Source organism: Leopardus geoffroyi, chromosome D4 (assembly GCF_018350155.1).
Source record: "Leopardus geoffroyi isolate Oge1 chromosome D4, O.geoffroyi_Oge1_pat1.0, whole genome shotgun sequence".
In the NCBI taxonomy this organism is placed as follows: domain Eukaryota; kingdom Metazoa; phylum Chordata; class Mammalia; order Carnivora; family Felidae; genus Leopardus; species Leopardus geoffroyi.
The window spans coordinates 14858293-14864814 of record NC_059342.1 but is presented as its reverse complement, the minus strand read 5'-3'; the positions used below and the strand labels follow the sequence as shown (position 1 = coordinate 14864814).

The 6522-nt window shown below is 47.5% G+C and overlaps 1 long non-coding RNA gene across 1 annotated transcript; it reads right to left on the bottom strand.

Moving 5' to 3' along the window:
* Positions 1-4976: 4976 nt before the first annotated feature.
* Positions 4977-5782, bottom strand: LOC123593239. Its single transcript, XR_006710205.1, has 2 exons — positions 5693-5782; positions 4977-5601 (listed from the first exon to the last, which is right to left on the bottom strand). It is a non-coding gene; the product is annotated as an uncharacterized LOC123593239 (long non-coding RNA).
* Positions 5783-6522: the final 740 nt, after the last annotated feature.

Sequence of the window (6522 nt, the reverse complement as noted above, 5' to 3'; positions counted from 1 at the left end):
ATTCTCATTGTTTGCATAAGCTACCTCACATGCTGGTCCCTTCCAAGCAAGAACTGTCACATGACAAGCAGTGCAGGGCTGTGTGGCCTGAGCATACTCAGCCACAGCTCTCGCGGGCACTGGGAGACATCCCGAATGTAGAGTACATTCAGGAGAAAATAAGGCAAGCAGCGGCCTTTGCTGGAAGCAAGAGGATGGCCAGGTCGTGCCCTCTTCCTCTTCCAGTTGGCCTCCCTGGCCCCGGAGCACAGTCATCTGGGAAAAAGTCAGTCATCTGGTGGCTCAAAGGTTCTTCTAGACTGAGAGATCCCCCGTGGGTCCCTCAAGATCTCCCAAGCCTGTCTCGAGTCCTGCATCATGAACCTTGGGGGTTCTCTTCATGGCTGCACCTCACGGCAAGGGGTTCAGCTTCCTACAGGCAAAGCAAGAAGCGGGGCAGTTGAGCTGGTCTCGGCAACTGTCCCATAAACAGGTCCCCTCCAAGGCGAGGGACAAATCAGGCCTTTCTATAGGATGTAGCTCCCTCCTACAGAGCCCCGTACCCCCTCCCTCGTCACCCTCACCCGTCGCCCACATGTATGCAGGGTGAGGGATGATCCAGTTTGTCACAGTAGCAGGATCCTCTCTGCCAAGTAGCCCGAGCCCAGACCGGTAGGCTGACTCCCATTAGAGATTCAGAGCTATAAGGTCATTAAAAATAGCTTGCTTTACCTTCTCCCTTCTTAGGTATTCCTCAGACACTCTGCAAACTCAGCCTCATCAGCAAGCTCTAACAAGACCACATTTGCATTTTGTCTTTCAGAAGATTCGTTTGAATCCGTCTAAGGAAATTAAAATACAGTACAGTTCTCTTTTGAAAGTCTCGTCACAGTCTACCGCCCCGATCACCATGGCTCCTGACAATCTGCCTCATCCTACCTCACCAGTTGTTTTCACAGAGTCATGGTCCCAGCCTCGACATGACTTGGCTTTAAGTCTGGTAAAGCATTTTTAATAAAAACTTCTGCTTCTGTTGGAAGAGTGGGTAATGGGAACCCATCTTTTCACAAAAGATGACTAAGAAAGCTGGATGAAATTTTAAGAGGCAAACTATCTTGAAATCCTCAAAAGGCCTACAGCATACTGATGAATTACCAGTCCCAGATGCAGAAGGGGTGGGAATCCAGATAGGTAAGCTTGGTATTATAGTCATTTTTGTATTGGAATTATTTGCCAGCTGGAAAAAGGTGGCCAAGAAACTGAGCCATACTTTTGCTGACTTTACAGAGTTGGGAGGGGGGAAAAAAAAAATCAGTGTCCAGAGCCGGGCAAGATACGAATTCTGTAAACTATCCCTCAACGAGCTGTATCCCAGAAGTAAGGGTGAGCCAGAAATAAACTACAGATATGCTGAGTAGCCTGGAACATATCAAATCTGGAACTTGGATGAAGTTTGTTCTGAAGTATTAGTATCCCCAAACACTTGGCTAAAGTAATTGTATGTTCTTTTTGGTGGACAAAAACATCATTCTAGGCTTCAAGTTGTTTGTGCACTTTGTGTTTGGAAAATTATTTGTCAAAAACCATGTGTTGCATGCATTCAAAGGTAACCGGGCATTTATGGAGACCGGAAACTATGAATATAATCCCTAGCCAACAAAATAGGCTGCGTAGGTTCCAGATACTGGAATTTTCTTCAGTTTATTTATTTTGAGAGCAAGAGAGAGGTAGAGAGCACAAGCTGGTGGCCGGGGAGGGGAGGTGGCAGAGAGAGAGGGAGAGATCAAGAACCCCAAGAAGACTTCACACTGTCAGAGCCTCATGAACTGGGAGATCATGACCTGAACCAAAATCAAGATGCTGGTTGCTTAAACGACTGAGCCACCCAGACGCCACTGGATACTGGAATTTTAAGATAAAACTATGAACAACTTGTGTTTGCCAACTTCAGGGAGATAAGAGTTAAAACTGTACAATTCTGGCAGAAAATAGGAAACAAGGAGCAAATTCATTATCTTAAAATTGAAATTTTTGATAATTGAAATCCAGAAGTCAATCAAGTTAAGCATACTTCACAGTACCCTAGGCATAGCTAAAAGAAGAAATCGTGATTTGATCCAGGATGAAACACAAAGACATAAGGATGAAAAATACAAAAGAAGAAGGAAGAAGCATAGAAAATACATTAGGAAGATCTTATATGCATTTCACTGGGATCTCAGACAGATAACGGGGTGGAGGCATTATTTGAAGAGACAGTGGTTGAGTTCTTGAGAAGCTGATGAAATACGTCCCTAGCCACATCACACGGTGCTCCTGAAATGCATACTACAAGACGGTTCTTAAAAATAAAGGAAGACCCATCAGGTGTGGTCGGTCAGTCACGTATCTGGCTGCGTCCACTGGCACATGCTTATATTCCCATCTGGTGTTGACTTGGTGCTCCGCACAGGACCAACTGTCCCTGCTGTAGCCTTGATTTTCTACTGCACGATCATTTAGCCTGGCAGATTTCTCCCATGACCATGCAGTGCTCAGCCCCATAAAATATTCTGCTGCTCTTATCCTGCTCTGGCCTTGGGAGAAACTCTGTGAGGCTGTCTCATGCCCATCTGTCCAGATATACCTCAATGGTATTTTCTTTATTCCGGCCACCCGGTGATCCTGTAGAAATTCTGTGGTGGGGAGGGACGGGGAAGTGTCTCTGGTCTCTCCACCCTCGGAACCTGGACAGACCCCTTTAGGGATCCCGGTCCTCACTGTCTTCCACCTCAATCCTTTCTCCTAGAAACTTTTATCTACTTGCAGGTGGGAAAACTGGTTGAATCGGATACTTTTATTCTAAGCCTTCTCCCTTATGTCCACACCAATGAATCTGTCCCCCAAAGGACAAACATTTGATTCTCTGTCAAGTGTCCTTCTGGGCCACTTTTTCCCAGAAGCAATGAGAATCGTAGGGGGAAACAAACAAACAAACACACAAAAACAGGATAAAGGGGGAAAAAAAATCAACCCAGGAACAAACTTGAATAAATAACTCAAATATTATTTTACAACATATGAAGCCAGACATCTCAGTCAATCAATTAATGCAGACATATTTCTATAGATAAATAGACATAAAATACCCTAAAAGTGCGGTGGTAAAATTGTATAATTTTTGGCCTTGTCCAGTCTTCATGCTTCTCAATAGTCCTTTACAAGTGCACCAAAACAGTAAGGAGTGATTTTGCAATTATTTATCGAAACCTGTGAGAAACCTACCATATAAATGTGCCAGAGTTCATAGTGGAGCCCAGGGTACTGGCCCACATATTTCAGGAATCCAGGAAATGTAGGCAGTAATGTGGACTCCCTGTAAAAAAAAAAAAAAAAAAAGAAGGAAGAAAAAAGAAGAGAAGGGCCTTAGGGCTGAGAGCCAATTCTTAGGTGCTCAGATTGAGAAACTTTGGAAGGCTAGATGGGCTACCTTAAATTTTGGAGGAAATGTACCCCCAAGAAAAACGGGAATACTCAAAAGCCTGGGCCCCCCTCTCAGGTCTCAGAGAACAAGTACAAGGACTCTGTGGAGGAGCGGGCACCACGAGGCCATATTTGGAAGTGCCGTCACGCCATCGTCACTTAGTGCCAGCTTCTAAGTCTAGCTTGTAGAGGAAGAGCACAGAGCACAGAAGGCCCTCCCTTGTGCAACAGAAGCAGCCTAGAGACTGCAGCCTGGGGAACAGTAACACGGTCTCCTACAAGTGAGGGACGGAACAAACGAGAGCAGCGGTGGCAGCCGGGAGGCAGAAGCTGGGTGAACATATAGGCAGCAGGCGGCGTCTGCAAAAGGCACAGCAGCGGGGGTTGGCAACCACAACAAAGAGAGCCCAGCAACAGGAGGAGAGTGAGTCACTCGGGGCCTGCGGGAGGGCAGCACGAGGAGGAGGAGGACGACGGAGGGAAGAGGCCTCCCTCCCGATGGTAAACATCCCCCAGATGAGCAGAGCCAAACCAGGAAACGGCAGGATACCCACCTCTGATTGCACAGGCGGAGGCCGGGCCCTCACCACAAAGCTGTTACATCAGAATATCTGGAAGCAGAATGTAGGCATTTGAATTTAAAAGAAGGCCTTAGGCTGATTTTTGAGCAGTGCTGCCCACAGATCTGAGCAACTGGGAATCCTAGACCCTGACTTTTAGACAACCTTCTTCCAGCCACGTTCCTCACAGAGCAAGGCGTCAGTCATAGGGGTCAGGGGAACGTGCCCACGCATACACAACACCCCCGACCCAGACCATGCTCCTGGTGCCCAAGACCCTGGATTCCACGCCCAGATAACACCGGGCCGCTTCCAGGGCCTGATGGACCGTTCCCCACATCTGTTCTCCCATAGCGGATAACGCTGTGTGGCATACACAACCCTGACAACGAGCGTTGGCCAAGGTGCTTGGTGGGCTTCGAGTTTGGACTTGTGTGCTGGGCTAACCACGTGTGCTCTCCAAGCCTCTGGCCCTGGGGCACGAGCGGGAGTGGGAAGAGAAGGGAGCCTCCCCCTTCTCTCTCTCCGTGCACACTTGTGACCTGGGCCCACAGATGTTAGGGACACCTACTGGTCTAGACTAGACACTTTCTCCTTATTTTGGCTCTTTTTTTGAAATCATAGGGGGGTTGCTTCGTGGTGTTTTGTTCTTGTCTTGTCTTGTTTTACTTTGTTTTTAAGAAACGGAGAGGGAAAGAAAGCTTTAGGGTCAGAGTGCCGATTATAAAATAAATGGACGCTAGAATTTAATCCCGCTGTGACTTTACCAGCTCTTGATGTGTTCCCTTGACAGATGAAGTCTTGGAAACAAGGCGTTCATTTCAAGAGGCATCCTAGAACTTTGAATTCTTTCAGATAAAGTAGTATCCGTGGCACATTCATTCTGTGCTATCCATTGTTCTAGACAGTGGATAATTCAAGTCGTACACATGGAATGCAAACATGACAGCTGCACAAAGGAGTATGTTTTTTTAAAAAATTATGTTTGTTTATTTATTTATTTTGAGAGAGAGAAAGAGAGAGCATGAGCAGGGGAGGGGCAGAGAGAGAGAGGCAAGGAGAGAAAGCATCCCAGCATGCTCTGTGTTACCAGTGCAGAGCCCTGCATGGGGCTCGAACTCACGGACCGTGAGATCCTGACCTGAGCGGAAACCGAGAGTCAGCCACTTAACCGACTGAGCCACCCAGACGCCCCAGGGAGTGTGTTATTTTAAGGGAGGTGCCCCGGACGTGCTAACGGCCATAGGAACTGAGTGCATCTTCCCTTGATTCTCAGGGTGGCCCCCTCTGGAAGGAGACACACACACTCAGGCCACCGTCCTAAACAAGGTCCCTGCGCTTTCTAGGCTTGGGGACAAGCAAGAGTAGTGAATGATCCTTTGTGTGTCTTTGCTTTCAAGGATCGCTTTTGCTTTCTGTTTTTTGGTGTTTCTTTTCTTTTTTTTTTTTTTCACCTAAGCAAGGAGACAGGCACCACTTCTTCGAATGTTTTCCTTTTTTTCGGTGCGGGCCCATCCCCTGAACGTCCTCACTGATGACAGGCTCCGCCTCTGCCACTCGCACATGGACTTCGATAGGCAGAGTGTGGTCGTGTGCCTTTCTGGGTGGAATATGGGGCAATAAAAATTGAGAGGAGATTCGATTATCCGCACCGTTGGTCAGGACAGACCCACATTTTGCCCTCGACTTACCGTAACACAAGCCCAAGTCATCTGACTCGGTACAGGCAGACTACCCCAGGGTAGTAGTGTCTGTTTCACTTTTTTGCCCGTGAAGCCGTGCCGTAGAGGATAAAAGCAGCAGAAACAGGAAGCAGTGACCAAGGAGCGAGCTGGGAAATTCCAGCTGCCCTCCTGCCCTACTTATAAGGAGTAGAGGTGACTCATTGTTAAGGAGCAAACAGATGGTGACTTGGCTAACAAAATCCCGTGCAATAGTTAACCTCTCTGGGCCATCGCTTCCTCTTCCGGGAAAAAAGAAAACAGACAGGTTATTATATTTGGACACCTGGATGGCATTGTTCAGTACTGGCATGAAAACACAGGCATATGTATATTTGTTTGAATGTGCCGTTTCTCATGTCCTTGAAGCCAGCCTTCTCCTGGAACATTGCTGTCCAGAGAAGACGAGCTGTACAAGAGAAGTCTCCGCAATCCAACAGCAGCTGTGCAGATGTGGGAGGTCCGCCATTTGGAAGAACAAGGAATTTTCAGGTCTGCACGCCAATTGGTAAATTCTGAAGCACACCCAAACATAGAAGTCCAGAGGCCCAGGCTATAATCCTGGCTCTACACTAAACAGCTACGTGGCCTCGGTTTCCGTATCTGTGAAATTGAGAAGCTTGACTTTTAAGGCCCCTCCCCCTTTATTCTTGTTGGACTTGCCATTAAATGTTTTATTTTTGAAAGAGAGGGTGAGAGAGAAAGAGAGACCGAGTGGGGAAGGGGCAGAGACACACACACACACACACACACACACACAGAATCTGAAGCAGGTTCCAGGCTCCGAGCTGTCAGCACAG